We start from the raw sequence: 16,988 nt of genomic DNA, 5'->3' as shown, positions 1-16,988 counted from the left end.
TGACTCCTCCACCATCAGTGACCTTCCCATCACCCCTTACACATCCCCCATTACCCCTTACACATCCCCCATCACCTCTTACACATCCCCCATCCCCCCTTACACATCCCCCCCCACCCTTTTCCCCACGTGTGCACCTTCCCCCAACATGAATTAGTAATCGATACAGGAGCGGGTCCATTGGAAAGCTGGCAAGCATATATCGGTTAAGGAAGTTTGACTTTTGACGTTATTTTGCCGTCTTTTGCAAAGAGTTAAAAATTATTTTTAGACTTTCGTTTTACTCCGGGTTTTCAGTTGTTGGGGAAATAAGCACTTTTGACCAGACCACACACTAGAAGGTGAAGGGACGACGACGTTTCGGTCCGTCTTGGACCATTCATTCATTCATCGACTTGAGAATGGTCCAGGACGGACCGAAACGTCGTCGTCCCTTCAGCTTCTAGTGTGTGGTCTGGTCAACTTACTTTAGCCACGTTATTGTGACTCATCGCCTGCAATAAGCACTTTTTTCCGTGGTTGGAGTCAGTGGTGTGTGCGCGCGTTTAGCATCTTGAGGTTATCTTGAGATGATTTCGGGGCTTTTTTTTTTTTTTTTTTAGTGTCCCCGCGGCCCGGTCCTCGACCAGGCCTCCACCCCCAGAAAGCAGCCCGTGACAGCTGACTAACACCCAGGTACCTATTTAACTGCTAGGTAACAGGGGCATAGAGTGAAAGAAACTCTGCCCATTGTTTCTCGCCGGCGCCTGGGATCGAACCCAGGACCACAGGATCACAAGTCCTGCGTGCTGTCCGCTCGGCCGACCGGCTCCCTTTAGCATATGTTAGGCTAAAGCATGTTTGATGAAATTATAATTTTGCGAGGCATCCTGGACAGGGAGGGTCGACTGGATATCGAGCCTCAACTTTGTTTGACCCTGTTAACCCAGCAGTAATTGGGACCCAGTTTGAAACCTATTGACGAGTGGTGTTCCAGTGAAAACATTTAAGGTAAGACTCCAGATGATCTATGGGTAGAGAGAGTTCTAAGCTTACACACACAAATCACAATAGAGCCATGCATCAGATGAACAAATAGTCGACTTTGGCCCTTGTGGATTTGTTCATGTTCTAAGCTTGCTAACGCAAGTCAGAAGTCGCCTGTGTCACCGCTGAAAATAAAAAACACATGCAAATGACACTGAAGGACTAGCCTAACTGGGCTTAGTACCTGACCGAAAGCCTAAACCCTAACACGAAAACCTTAACATAACACGCACATCCTCTCAACGCTGCCTGTACCCAGTAGAGGCGGGGCCCTAAAGCTAGATCTGATTAAGTAGAAACATATACAAACACGCACGCACACGCACTGCTACAGTGCGTGTGTGTGGGGGAGGGGGGCAGTTGGCATCTGGTGACGTGTGGTGTTGGGTCAGATCTGGGAGGAAAAAAAGGGTGAGAATACACGTGACCAGCTAGGTCAAAGGTCATAGAGAGCACCCTCACATGGTGTCCATGACGGCATCAACACATCTCGTGTGGGCGCTGCTGATGCCGTGACGAGTAACTGCGTTCGTGTTGCTGAAAGCTAATTGCGGTACATGGGGCAGATTGTTAATGAATTGGTTGCCTAAAGGCATTCGAGGCATGTGCGAATGTGATCTGTAGGGAGCTGTTTGGGGGGCCCTGTAGGGAGATATTTGGGGGCCCTGTAGGGAGATATTTGGGGGCCCTGTAGGGAGATATTTGGGGGCCCTGTAGGGAGATGTTTGGGGGCCCTGTAGGGAGATGTTTGGGGGCCCTGTAGGGAGATATTTGGGGGCCCTGTAGGGAGATATTTGGGGGCCCTGTAGGGAGATATTTGGGGGCCCTGTAGGGAGATATTTGGGGGCCATGTAGGGAGATGTTTGGAGACCCTGTAGGGAGATGTTTGGGGACCCTGTAGGAAGATATTTGGGGGCCCTGTAGGGAGATATTTGGGGGCCCTGTAGGGAGATATTTGGGGGCCCTGTAGGGAGATATTTGGGGGCCCTGTAGGGAGATGTTTGGGGGCCCTGTAGGGAGATGTTTGGGGGCCCTGTAGGGAGATGTTTGGGGGCCCTGTAGGGAGATGTTTGGGGGCCCTGTAGGGAGATGTTTGGGGGCCCTGTAGGGAGATATTTGAGGGCCCTGTAGGGAGATGTTTGGGGGCCCTGTAGGGAGATGTTTGGGGGCCCTGTAGGGAGATGTTTGGGGGCCCTGTAGGGAGATGTTTGGGGGCCCTGTAGGGAGATATTTGGGGGCCCTGTAGGGAGATATTTGGGGGCCCTGTAGGGAGATATTTGGGGGCCCTGTAGGGAGATGTTTGGGGGCCCTGTAGGGAGATGTTTGGGGGCCCTGTAGGGAGATGTTTGGGGGCCCTGTAGGGAGATATTTGAGGGCCCTGTAGGGAGATGTTTGGGGACCTTGTAGGGAGATATTTGGGGGCCCTGTAGGGAGATATTTGGGGACCTTGTAGGGAGATGTTTGGGGGCCCTGTAGGGAGATATTTGGGGACCTAGTAGGGAGATATTTGGGGGCCCTGTAGGGAGATATTTGGGGGCCCTGTAGGGAGATGTTTGGGGACCCTGTAGGGAGATGTTTGGGGGCCCTGTAGGGAGATGTTTGGGGACCCTGTAGGAAGATGTTTTTGATCCTGTAAGATGCCGCCTTGGGACCCAGTAGGAAGATGTTTGGGGCTCTGTAGGAAGTTTAAGTCCTTTACGTATATTTATGATAACCCAGAGTGAGGTATTTGGGGAACCTGTAACACTGTACACATTTGCTAAATGGATATTCAAGGTCTTGAAACGCACGGAAATAATAACCCGTTTGATAACTGGCCGCCTCACTCAGGCAGCGTCTATAATAGTCACGCAACCCCAAACAAAGGGTGTTTACGGGCTATTCATGCCCGTGCCACCTCTTGGGTGGCTTAATCTTTATCAATCAATCAATCAAACAAAGGGAGTGCTATGACATTGAAATATGAATACTAGAGCACAGTCTTTTCAGATATTACAGAAGGAAACAGGGAGGGTTTATCCTGGATGCTGAATAAGCACATCTTCATTACCCTGCTCATCACCGCAAATTACGTGGAAGTGATGACTGTCAACATTGAAACCCAGACTAAATACAGCACTACCAAGATGATATTTTCACAAGCAAATGCTACACAAGAAAGAATGTGAGAAGACCAACCGGCCAACATACGTCAGGCTGCGAGCAGCCGCAGCCGTCAACAGCCTGGTTGATCAGTCCAGCAACCAGGTGGCCTGGTCGACGACCGGGCCGCGGGGACACTAAGCCCCGGAAGCACCTCAAGGTAACCTCAAGGGGGCTATGGTGGGTATGTGGGCCTGCGGGCCGCTCTAAGCATTAGCCTAGCGGACCAAACTCTCACAAGTCAAGCCTGGCCTCGGGCCGGGCTTGGGGAGTAGAAGAATTCCCTAAACCCATCAAGCCAGGTATCAACCAGGTGGGTGAGAGCCAATAACCCAACACTGACACGTGTAGTGAATGTGACCGTCTACTTACCCACTTGACGGATCGAAGCGTCGCCACGGGCCGCGGGGACACTAAAGCCCTGAAATCATCTCAAGATAACCTCAAGATAACCACTTTCATTTCCTGTGTAGGTTGGGTTATCAGTGATAAACTGATAAGAAGCTTACGTGGTTCAAATATACGTTACTCGGGTCATAACGGAATTGTCATGCAGCCTCACAGCCCGTTAGGCCTACAACCCCTACTGAATGTGAATTCATTAAATTTCATTTAATAATTGCTATGTTGGCTGGGGGATGGACAGCAACATGCTGGGAAGACCGTATGAAGGGAGATCCATTCTCTTGACTGTTCCGTCTCTCTCGCTCAAGCTGCCATCCTTGCCTTAGTACTTACCTAGTTGTGCTTGCGGGGGTTGAGCTCTGGCTCAAGTTCAAGCATGTTTATTGAGACAAGAAAGAAATACATCTCAAAGGGATAGAGTAGCTTAGGCTATTTCTACCCCCTCCCTGCAGCTCTGGCTCTTTGGTTCAGTATGGTGTATGATGTATTTGGTCCAGTAGTGTATGATGTGGTATGATCCACACGCCGCTACCAACACTTAACGGGCTCACTATAGCCCCTTAAGCTACATGGAAATGTTGTTCCCAGTTGCTGAATCTATAACACCACCAACCGCCAACACATGGGCGCGCGCCCTCCAAATTCGTCGGGTTGTGCTTCTTGAACCGGACTTCAAGGTCCAAGCACCAACAGTTGGATGAGACAGGGTTAAGGAGGCAGTGACCCCCAGGAGTCACCACAAGGTAGGAAGCTATGGAGCACGGTTACTCGTGTGTGGCGTCGGGAATGCTTCGATGAGCTCACTTACTCAACTGTGACGCGAGAAATGCTTCAGTGAGTTCGAGCGGTGTGTCGTGACGTCACGCCCTTAGTGTAGTACGGTAATTGTCAAGAGGAATCACTAAACCAGAATGACGATAAGCTATGTAGAGTCTTTGAGAACTTGAAAGGTATAAGAGGCGAGACTAAGCTGGTCGACCTATGGAAGAGATTACCTGGGTAAAATAATAGATGTGGGATCACTTGTTTCAAGAGTAGGTTAAACATATATTAATGAAGTTGTGAATATAAATAGGGGCTGCCTTATATAAGCCAATACGTCTTGAGTAGTTTCCTTTAATCTTATATTCTCACGTATATAAGGTCGAGGCACTGACCATCATATCGTGCGACTACGCACCTTTTTATTTTACACTGGATATAAACATTTTCACACCCATCGCCCCAATTCCTACAAAGCAAAGGGGTCAACCACTTGGACCATCGGGAAGCGAGGACGGCCATGTACCTACCAGTCCAAGTAGGTTGATACCTGGTTGATACCTGGTTGATACCTGGTTGATACCTGGTTGATACCTAGGTGCCGTTTACTAGATAAGAATTAGTGTGATGGAGGCGAGTGGAGGTAACAAAACTAGGTGTGATCAGTATTTACCTGTAGCATACCTGGGAGAGAGTTGAGGGAGTTCTAATACTCCCCAAGCCCGGCCTGGGGCCATGCTGGACATAATAGTGATAACTTGGTCCAACAGGCTGTTGCTTGCAGCGACCCGCAGGCACATATATCCACTACAGCCCGGTTGGTTCGGCACTTCTTACAAGAATCTATTTAAATGTTTCTTGAAGACATCATTTGTTGTTCCGGCAATATGTCTAATGCTTGCTGGGAGGGTATTGAATAGCCGTGATCCTCTGATGTTCAGTGTTCTCTGATTGTGCCTATGGCACCTCTACCCCTCACTTGTTCTGTTCTGCATTTCCTTGTGCATCTTTCGCTCCAGTATGTTTTTATAGTTGTCTTGAGTTATTCCTAAATCGTGGGCATGCATGACAATGCTAAACAAGGTTACTGCATTATTAGTTGTTACCGTGTATTATTAAATGTATTTTTGCATAGTTTTTATCAAGGTGAGTAATTGATATCGGCTGTTATTTAGCGGCTTGTTGCGCAGTGGGCTACGTCGTTATTTTACATCTGAAGGTTCAGAGTTAGATTCTTGCGGTAGAACAGAGACGGTTGGGGCCATGTTAGGTAATCGTTGTGAGTAGCATCCCGGGGAAGGTTAGTAAGGGGGAGAGACCTCAGTACTCACCTAGTTGTGTTTGCGGGGATTGAGCTCTGGCTCTTTGGTCCCGCCTCTCAACCGTCAATCAACAGGTGTACAGATTCCTGAGCCTATCGGGCTCTTATCATATCTACACTTGAAACTGTGTATGGAGTCAGCCTCCACCACATCACCCCCTAATGCATTCCATTTGTCAACCACTCTGACACTAAAAAAGTTCTTTCTAATATCTCTATTCAGTATTCCTAAGTACAAACTGCCTGTCCCCGCCAACAAGAGATCATACCTGAAGTTTACGGTAGAGCACAGTCGGTATAAACGCTGACGCAGTTTACCGTATTAAGGAGCTATGTGGAGCGAACATGGAAATAATACACTTGGTATCTGCCGTTAAGATGAGAGTCGGGTGTGGCGGGTTAAGGCACGCACTCACCCAACCCGACCAACCTTAGTTATCATCACACTTATCAACCCAATAATACACTTAAGTCTCTCAAGTCAGGCCGGGCCCCGGGCCTGGCTTTGGGAGTAGAACAACTCCCAGAACCTCATCCAGGTACGGTCCAGGTACATAATAACGATAATGTGGCCAGCATACCCAAAACCTGGCAAATATTGTCTTGGGTACAGCTGGGCTGTAAGGGCGTGACAGCTGAGTGGACAGCGCTTTGGATTCGTAGTCCTGAGGTGTTCCGGGTTCGATCCCCGGTGGAGGCGGAAACAGATAGGGCAGAGTATCTTTCACCCTGAAGCTCCTGTTACCTAGCAGTAAATAGGTACCTGGGACTTAAGCTGCTACGGGCTGCTACTTGTGGGTGTGTAACAAAAAGGAGGCCTGGTTGAGGACCGGGCCGCGGGGACGCTAAGCCCCGAAATCATCTGTCAAAATAAGGTATATAAATAAGGAATCATTGACCACTGTCTTAACACTGACCTGAGGCGGGTACACCAGTAGAAAGTACATTAGGAAAATTAAGATTACCCAAAGATGGTGGAGTCAAGGATGGTTCTACAAATAAGGGAAATAGTTCATTTCATGTTTACCTGTATCCGATCAGGTAATTCTTGCCGGAACTTGTCTAGAAGCACCGAATCACCTTCTGTGGTTGTTTGTTCAATAAACCTTTGAACTATATGTTTAACACATCTCTAACCCTGTCCATGGAGGACAGAAGAAAATGTATATATGCTGGTTAGCATTGTAAATGTGTGGCCACGTCTGTGGTAGAAAATAATAATAATAATAAAAGAAAGTACCTCTTGAGACTTTTACATTTTGATTCCATAAAATATCTTAAATTTGTTATTAGAGCGTTGAAGTCTTAGGTGTGATGTTGGCAAGTGTTGATTGTGCCCGGGCACTTCTCTAAGTGTTGATAACTTTGCATGTTGTATCATCTCTGACTTGAAGTTATTACACTGTGTTGGAACCTGACCAAAGAATATTTGTTGAGTTTTGACTGACACATTTCCCACTCCTATATTTTAAAGTAAATTCAGGCTGTATTTATGCAGATCCAGTAGATTCTATGTACTGTGGTGACTGGGACTGAAGTCGTCGTAGAGGATCTCTCTAGGTATACTTACTATCTTGAGAAGTTATCTTGAGATGATTTCGGGGCTTAGCGTCCCCGCGGCCCGGTCCTCGACCAGGCCCCCACCCCCAGGAAGCAGCCCATGACAGTTGACTAACACCCAGGTACCTATTTTACTGCTAGGTAACAGGGGCATAGGGTGAAAGAAACTCTGCCCATTGTTTCTCGCCGGCGCCTGGGATCGAATCACAAGTCCAGCGTGCTGTCCGCTCGGCCGACCGGCTCCCTTTTAGCAATTACTACAATTACTTACTGGTACCTTTACCACAATTACTGGTTTGAAATGAGAAGCAAACAGAGCAGAGCAGTATTCCAATGGGAGCACCGTTGGCGTGGCCTCCCTTGTTTTGAAGGTGCACGTAATTTACCCTGTAATTGTCGTTACCAAGGAAGAGCTGCAATAGGTACGCTGAGAGAGAACTATCAGTATCAAGAGCCCAAAACTCCCTCAACACATAAGGGACATAAATGGCCGACCTCACCGTGTTCAATAGAGAAATTGATAAAACGCCTTAAATTGGTCTATGATCAACCAGGCTGTAACTCATACGCCAGGCTGTGAGATGCCGCGTCGAACAGCCTGGTTGACCAGACCATCAACTCCCAGTCGCAGGGACGTTGATGCTCAGAAGCTATAAAAAGGTAACCAAAAGTTAAGGTTGAAATTGATTTCGTTGAGCCGTCCATTATTTGTGTTCCTAATGTTGTATGAATGGACTCTGGACTTACAGCCTCAACCTATCAAGTTTTTTTTTTTTATCCCAAAGTAGTTGGAATTTGAAAAAAAAAGATGAAATCTGATAGAAATGAACAGAATGAGACGCAGATGAAGTGCATAAGGACAGATGCACTGACATCTTGTCGGTGACAGATGATCTACTTGGGGAGTAGAAGAACACCCAGAACCCCATCAAGCAGGATGATGCCAGAGAAACTGGTGAAGATCTGTAGCGAATCTGTGGCAGCGTAAACACCATGGGTGTTTAACTAGTAACAAGTTACTAGTAACTAGTTACTAGTCTTGTTAACTAGTAACAAGACTAGGAACTACCACCCGTAGAGTTCGATAAGTACGACTAGAAATTGTGGACTAGTAGTACTAGTCAGAGCACTACATGGAAGTATTTCTTCCCTGTACGGTTGCCCTGTTGCTATCACGATTCCTGATGGGGAAATGACTACCCAGAGGGCAGTTGATTGTGGCTTGTGAAACATTTGTTCTTGCCAAAGGATAGGAGACACCTTGTATGCCATCCTCCAGCAATAAGGGGTTAGATTCGTCAAGCATTTACTCATCTACTTACGAACCTGTACATCTGTCTCAATCTTTGGCGTCTTTATTTACATAAACTCTTTACGAGCATCGAAACTAACCAATGAGATGTTGTTATAAACAGCCTCCTAGTGTTTTGGAGCTCACAATAAACGTAAACAAGGCCTCTGAAGATTGAGAATAATATACACGTGGAAAATACTGGAGGGCCAGGTTCATGAGCTGGCACTCGCTTCAGTGCACACATCTAGGTAAGTACACATGCTGGCTTAACATATCTGATCTGGTTGTGCCTGACGCACATGGTGCTGTTATTGACACGCTACACCACCACCACCACTGGTCAGGGAGGGTGGGGTGGCTTGGGGACACGCTACCCCTACACCACCACTGGTCAGGGGAAGATGGGGTGGCTTGGTGTGGCGTATTACCTCTATATATTTAGACCTGACTTTGTGCTGTCACATACCCTGCTCCTGTGCCAAGTAAGTCCACAACGGGCTCACCATAGCCCGTGCTACTTGGAACATTTTGTCCCCAGTAGCCGAATCTATAACAACAACATTGTGCTGTCGTCCCAGGTCACGGGCTCACTATAGTCCGTGCTACATTGATATCTTTTTCCGAGTAGCTAAATCAACAACAGTGTGCTTACCTGTTTCAGATTCATCATGCAACCCATCCCATCCCTGGATCTTTATATTTTGACATACACTCAGGAATACACTGTTGACTAGACCACACACTAGAAGTTGAAGGGACGACGACGACGTTTCGGTCCGTCCTGGACCATTCTCAAGTCGATTGAGAATGATCCAGGACGGACCGAAACGTCGTCGTCGTCTTCACCTTCAAGTGTGTGGTCTGGTCAACATAATTTAGCCACGTTATTGTGACTCATCGCCTGCACAGGAATACACTCTTAACGTTTAAAGTATATTTGTGTAGTCAAGACATTCATACGCTAATACGTGCCTGAAATACTTGTCAAATGAGTGTGCGGGAGCAGTACAAACTCGTCTAGAGGGAGATGCGTGTTTGTGCTTCCGGCCGCCTGTTGACGCCCTTGTGAGCCAGACTTTGTACACGCTATTTCTGGTCTCGGCGATACACACACACCGCTGCTCACATGGGAAATAAAGATCAATAAATAATCAGGACCAGGATTTCCACTTTCAGAACTTGTGCTTCTTCACTTATGGCGGCTTAGTTTGTGTTTATTTGAGGTTGACCAGACCACACACTAGAAGGTGAAGGGACGACGACGATCCGGTCCGTCCTGGACCATTCTCAAGTTTTTTTTTTTGAGGCGTTAATCAGTTTGAGCGCCGAAGCGTCACGAGACTTTCTGTATCAATAATGGCTAACCTTAGGTCAGTCAGGGGCCTGACAGCTGAGTGGACAGCGCTTCGGATTTGTAGTCCTGAGGTTCCGGGTTCGATCTCCGGTGGAGGCGGAAACAGATGGGGGGCACAGTTTCTTTCACCCCTGGTGACTCTGTTCACCTAGCAGTAAATAAGTACTGCTGGGAGTTAGACAGCTGCTTCCTGGGGATGTGTAACAAAAAGGAGACATAGTTCAGGAGGACGCTAAGCCCCGAAATCATTTCAAGATAACCTCAAAATAGGTTGGGAATGACCTTGCAGCGTATTCAAACTCGTAAACTGTTTAATAAATGCAGACTAAGCCGCCATGGTCGTGAAAAGATGTAAAGGTTTCGTAAGTGGACACGAAAGAGCGTGATGAATCGAGGGTCTTTTCTGTTGGGTGGTGCTCATGGTTGTGTATGATCAGTGGAAGATCAAACCTCACCCCACAGGATATCCACGTCATCAATGAGCATCAAGTTCTTCCTCATGCTTGCCGCAGTGGCTAGATCTGTGTCATGCCATTTAGTTATCCCCTTTCCCACTCTCTCCTATCTCACCTCTACCTCCCGTCCCACCCTCTCCTATCTCGTTTCTACTACTCACACTCTAATTCATCCCACACTCTCCACTCTCTGGCAGTCTTCCAGTCCTGTAGAGGTCCTAAATGAATTCCTCAGATTAGGCAAAATTGTAATTAATTGTCAATAAAGATGTTTATAATAAGCCATTTCTCGCGCAAGATAGCACGCCCCCACTTCTGCCCCCCCCCTATCAACATGGAGAGGGGGGGGGGGGTAAAGGTAGAGCAGATGCAAATACACGACCGCGTGTGTGTGTGTGTGTGTGTGTGTGTGTGTGTGTGTGTGTGTGTGTGTGTGTGTGTGTGTGTGTGTGTGTGTGTGTGTGTGTGTGTGTGTTGTAAGGATATCATGTTGGGGAAGGTGAGGGAGGGGGTGAGGGATACGATTGAAGGTATTGGGGAGAGGGGGGGGGTCGGTCAATATTCATGTTACGCTGATGTTTGATTGGATATACAGGGCGGGCTACAAATTTTCCTTGTTAATGTTGCTCCATCAGTCTTTGTCCCGTTCGCATCCTTTCTGTATATACCATATTTTGTCCCACTGGCGGACGGACAGCGACTCAGCGAAGTTTTTGTTTTTTTAAGAGTGGTGCGCGAGTGAGTATATTACTGCGCTCTTTGCAGGAATTCTATATAATGACTAGTTATGAATGGCCTAGAGATTTTGTGGTTTTAAACTCATATTACTCATTCTCTTCCCTCGTTCACTTCCGCCCTGTCCCTCCCTCCCATCTTTCCCGGTTCCTCTCTCCCTCCCATCTTTCCCAGCTCCTCTCTCTCCCTCCCATCTTTCCCAGCTCCTCTCTCTCCCTCCCATCTTTCCCGGCTCCTCTCTCTCCCTCCCATCTTTCCCAGCTCCTCTCTCCCTGCCATCTTTCCCAGCTCCTCTCCCTCCCATCTTTCCCGGCTCCTCTCTCCCTCCCATCTTTCCCAGCTCCTCTCTCTCCCTCCCATTTTTCCCGGCTCCTCTCTCCCTCCCATCTTTCCCGGCTCCTCTCTCCCTCCCATCTTTCCCGGCTCCTCTCTCCCTCCCATCTTTCCCGGCTCCTCTCTCCCTCCCATCTTTCCCAGCTCCTCTCTCTCCCTCCCATCTTTCCCGGCTCCTCTCTCCCTCCCATCTTTCCCGGCTCCTCTCTCCCTCCCATCTTTCCCGGCTCCTCTCTCCCTCCCATCTTTCCCGGCTCCTCTCTCTCCCTCCCATCTTTCCCAGCTCCTCTCTCCCTCCCATCTTTCCCGGCTCCTCTCTCCCTCCCATCTTTCCCGGCTCCTCTCTCCCTCCCATCTTTCCCAGCTCCTCTCTCTCCCTCCCATCTTTCCCGGCTCCTCTCTCCCTCCCATCTTTCCCGGCTCCTCTCTCCCTCCCATCTTTCCCGGCTCCTCTCTCCCTCCCATCTTTCCCAGCTCCTCTCTCTCCCTCCCATCTTTCCCGGCTCCTCTCTCCCTGCCATCTTTCCCAGCTCCTCTCTCTCCCTCCCATCTTTCCCAGCTCCTCTCTCTCCCTCCCATCTTTCCCAGCTCCTCTCTCTCCCTCCCATCTTTCCCAGCTCCTCTCTCTCCCTCCCATCTTTCCCAGCTCCTCTCTCTCCCTCCCATCTTTCCCAGCTCCTCTCTCTCCCTCCCATCTTTCCCGGCTCCTCTCTCTCCCTCCCATCTTTCCCGGCTCCTCTCTCCCCCTCCCATCTTTCCCAGCTCCTCTCTCTCCCTCCCATCTTTCCCAGCTCCTCTCTCTCCCTCCCATCTTTCCCAGCTCCTCTCTCTCCCTCCCATCTTTCCCGGCTCCTCTCTCCCTCCCATCTTTCCCAGCTCCTCTCTCTCCCTCCCATCTTTCCCGGCTCCTCTCTCCCTGCCATCTTTCCCAGCTCCTCTCTCTCCCTCCCATCTTTCCCAGCTCCTCTCTCTCCCTCCCATCTTTCCCAGCTCCTCTCTCTCCCTCCCATCTTTCCCAGCTCCTCTCTCTCCCTCCCATCTTTCCCAGCTCCTCTCTCTCCCTCCCATCTTTCCCGGCTCCTCTCTCCCTCCCATCTTTCCCAGCTCCTCTCTCTCCCTCCCATCTTTCCCGGCTCCTCTCTCTCCCTCCCATCTTTCCCAGCTCCTCTCTCTCCCTCCCATCTTTCCCAGCTCCTCTCTCTCCCTCCCATCTTTCCCAGCTCCTCTCTCTCCCTCCCATCTTTCCCGGCTCCTCTCTCCCTCCCATCTTTCCCAGCTCCTCTCTCTCCCTCCCATCTTTCCCGGCTCCTCTCTCCCTGCCATCTTTCCCCCACCCCTTTACAGTCTCCCCCCTCGTCCCCCCTCTCTTTATCAGGTGGTGTGTGTGTGTGTGTGTGTGTGTGTGTGTGTGTGTGTGTGTGTGTGTGTGTGTGTGTGTGTGTGTGTGTGTGGGCGGAATCATGCATTACACTGACTCCACCCATAAATCGGGTGGGCGCTGCATTAAAAAAAAATGAGCATCCTGTGGTGTATTTAGCGTGGTGTTGGTGGCGAGAGCCGGCCGGCCGCACGCTGGGGATAGTTGCCTCAGACTATACAAGTTTAACACATCTCTAACCCTGTCCATGGAGGACAGAAGAAAATGTATATATGCTGGTTAGCATTGTAAATGTCTGGCCACGTCTGTGGTAGAAAATAATAATAATAATAATAATAATATAAACTATACAAGGTCTTGAGGGTGAGTAGTACACAGGAGTTCCCACCATTGTGGTTACCGGGTATTTTGTTCGATATAAGTAAACTATGACAAAATGGTAAAGTAATGTAAAATAAATTCAATGTAGTTTAATTTATTAAACTATCATTTGGAAGGAAGCTTGAGGAAGCACCTCAAGGTATCATGGCGCCTAAATTTGTGTAAATACAAACTTAATAAATTTATTAATGGATGTGCTACGTAAAGCCACGTCCAGCAAGGTGATGGTGGGCAGATAACAAGAGCCTGTTCTTAACTCTGCCAGTGTCAGCAATGGTAACCAGGAAAACAAAATAAAACCCGAATATAAATGCCTTAAAATCTGTAGAAAATATATAACTACGCATTCAAAAGCAGTCAATTGCCTCGAACAGGATCTTGTCTAAAAAATATATATAAAACAAGTTTTACCAATATATACCTGGCAGGTAGAATGATCTGGCACAGATGTGAAAGATCTGATCTTTCAAAGATCTCCATAATAACAGTTATTATGGAGGCAGAGATGCGTGGCGTAGTATTCAATATATGTACATTATCTTAGTTGTATTAGCTGTCGCCTGTGCTCGTCTGTTGAACAGGACAGATGCATCATGCTGATAGTGAGCAAGCAAAGGTGATTGCTTAACACTTGCTGCCTCTGATAGTGTGATCCTTGTACCGTGTGGTGGTGGTTCCGGGTGGCCCGCGTCACTACAGGCTTGGTCTAGTGCTTCACTTTTGTCAAATTATTGCTACTTGCAATCCCCTGTTGGCATCGTGGCCCGGTTGTGATCACGTGACACTCTGGTGTGTGATACAACAAATAAATTTATTATAGAATCGACTTGAGAATGGTCCAGGACGGACCGAAACGTCGTCGTCCCTTCACCTTCTAGTGTGTGGTCTGGTCAACTGTATCAATTGTTCTCAAACACGTACTGTACAGGTTAGTTGGTTATCTCCCTGATATGTGGAGGGCAGGCGGTGTAAAGTCTTCGGTTCTCACGTTTACAGAAGTAACGATTTCTTGTTACACCGTTGCTTTTCAATAAGACTATGTTGGACATTCTTTCATACCTCCTGGTCTCAAATGGACTTTGTGTGCAAACTTTGAACCAGACCCTCTAATGTAGTCCAGATGAAGACTATAATGTATATCACCTGCTTGTCTCTAAGTGAATCTATTCTGAGGGATCTGAGCAGTCTCTATTTTTGTTTATCCAGCCTGTAATTTTTATTGTAGCTGCGAGAGTCACTTTATTGTGTTTATTAAACATAACGTCTTCCGACATGATTGCTTCCAGAGCCAAGATTCAAGCCTTTGTGTTCACCACTCAAGAGACTTGTACATCTTTCCTCAATCATGGCGCCTTAATTTGTGTAAATAACAAACTTAATAAATTTATTAAACACTTTGAGGTGGGAAGCAGCACGAGGTCGTTCATAACAATAACAACCTTGGGTCGAGAACGACCTTACAACGTTTCCTAGCTCGTAAACTGTTTAATAAATAGTCTTATTAAGCGCCATGATCAAGGGAAGAGGTGCCGGCCTTGTTAGTGTGTACTCACCTATTTGTGCTTGCAGGATCGAGCATTGACTCTTGGATCCCGCCTTACCTTACCTTACCTTATCCCGCCTTAGTGTATTGCCGGAACAACCGCGGACATTTTCAAGAGGAAACTAGATTTATTCCTCCAAGGAGTGCCGGACCACCCGGGCTGTGGTGGGTGTGGGCCTGCGGGCCGCTCCAAGCAACAGCCTGGTGGACCAAACTCTCACAAGTCAAGCCTGGCCTCTGGCCGGGCTTGGGGAGTAGAAGAACTCCCAGAACCCCATCAACCAGGTATCAACCAGTGTGTGTGTGTGTGTGTGTGTGTGTGTGTGTGTGTGTGTGTGTGTGTGTGTGTGTGTGTGTGTGTGTGTGTGTGTTTCTAAGGTTATCTTAACCTCTGTGTTCACCTAGTTGTGCTTGCGGGGGTTGAGCTCTGCTCTTTCGGTTCCTTTATGGTTTGTGTGTTTATATATTTCTAGTTTCAATTTTTGTTTTCCGTCGTGCAGATGAAACTTTTCTTAATTGAACATAATGTTGTCTGCAGTTCGTCCTCCTAAGATACTTACTGGTGCTTTGGACCAAATAGTTACTAATATGTAGTGATGGACCCGCTGGAAAGTTGACTTTTTGTAAAGTCTTCTGAGATGTGTTTGTACAATACATAGCATGATGACCAGACCACACACTAGAATGTGAAGGGACGACGACGTTTCGGTCCGTCCTGGACCATTCTCAAGTCACAATCGACTTTACTTTATCATACTTTAGCCACGTTATTGTGACTCATCGCCTGCATATGAATACATAGCATGAGGGCTCTGGTCGCCTTCCATGGTCACCACCACCACCACATCTTCACTCTTAACTCTCGATTATAGGCACAGGTAAAATAGTCCGAGTTGCTCACACTTTGTCCTTTTCTCCTCTTGCTTTGTCCTCCTACCCCCTTGCCGTTTTCCTGTTCGTTTCACTGCTGAAATACCGGATCATAAACTCCTTGGTCAGCTCTCGATCCTTATTACTTGGGATCTGGAGTGCCAGTCGAATAATCCCTTCATACAAAGGACGGTGCCATTGGGAAGGTTATTGTGTGCAATTGTCCCACTTGACGAGCTCTGAAGACTGTCCTGTTTGAGTGCCGAGTGCTGAGGCCATAGCTTACCTTGGTGTTGATTGGCATTCTAGTGCTCCTCCTTGTCCATAAGTGCCTCAGACGAGTGCCTGGAGTATGAGGCACTGTCTTGAGTTGGCAACGGTGACTTAATGCTGACAACGATGTCCTTAATTTATGCAGGGAGATTCAACCCTATCAGCACTGTATGGCAGTCTAGTGCACTATTGTAACACCCCCTCCACCTCTTCAGTGTGGTAAACCCCCCCTACTCTAATATGATAACCTACCCCCCCCCCCTTCCTTGAGCACTGAGGTTTAAAGATAACAGTAAAGTAACTGTCGTAACTGTGATTAATATTATAGGCTGGGTAAAAATAATTCATACAATAAATGTCATAATTTAACACGTGCACGACATAAATGACGCCTGGTATAATTAAGCTGGGACAAGTGTTAATTTTTACTGATGATTACTTGCTATTTATCATGGAAATAATTGTTTATATATGGCGAGCCTTTATGAAGCATGGGTTTATTATTTTTAGTCGTGTAGGCCGGCGATACACTGTAAGGGGCGCCAATGTACCCATTGACACTACACAGAAATCACAATTGAGTGATGCATCAAATGAACAAATCTACAAGGGCCGTGGCGAGGATTCGAACCTGCGACCGAGAGCATCCCAGACGCTGCCTTTACCCATTGACATTGGTGTTATTGTTTCAATATCATTACAGCTATTGTTCCAGCGGCAAATCTTGTCTCCTGTTTGAATAAAACAATTCCCAGAATCCATAAGAGGTGATCTGATCTATATGCTGGCGATGAGTCACAATAACGTGGCTAAAGTAAGTTGACCAGACTACACACTAGAAGGTGAAGGGACGGCGACGCTTCGGTCCGTCCTGGACCATCGACTTCAGAATGGTCCAGGACGGACCGAAACGTCGTCGTCGTCCCTTCACCTTCTAGTGTGTGGTCTGGTTAACTGATCTGATCTCACCACTCAGGTTGTGGTGCCTGCTGCTCGCAGTCCCATATAGGTATCAGAGCCTGGTTGATCAAGTACTCTGTTGGTGGACATTAAGTGCCCTCTTGAACACAATACGAGGTGTGTGTGTGTGGGTGGGTGGGTGGGTGGGTGTGTGTGTGTTGGTATTTTCTCTGAGGCAGTCACCGGGGGAATGCTA

The 16,988-nt window shown here is 47.8% G+C and overlaps 1 protein-coding gene across 6 annotated transcripts in view; it reads left to right on the top strand.

Annotated features, from left to right (window-relative positions):
• The window catches only part of p120ctn (adherens junction protein p120), a 153,597-nt gene that overhangs the window by 51,228 nt on the left and 85,381 nt on the right, over positions 1-16,988 (top strand). The window contains exon 1 of one of the 6 annotated variants that reach the window (XM_045728665.2): positions 14,052-14,074. The exons of the other annotated variants lie outside the window; for them this stretch is intronic. The gene's annotated coding sequence lies outside the window, so the exon portion shown is untranslated. Of the gene's footprint in view, positions 1-14,051; positions 14,075-16,988 lie in introns of those variants that run through there. 6 annotated transcript variants of the gene reach the window in all.

Source organism: Procambarus clarkii, chromosome 93, assembly GCF_040958095.1.
Source record: "Procambarus clarkii isolate CNS0578487 chromosome 93, FALCON_Pclarkii_2.0, whole genome shotgun sequence".
NCBI classification, from domain to species: domain Eukaryota; kingdom Metazoa; phylum Arthropoda; class Malacostraca; order Decapoda; family Cambaridae; genus Procambarus; species Procambarus clarkii.
This window is presented reverse-complemented; position numbering and strand designations above follow the sequence as displayed.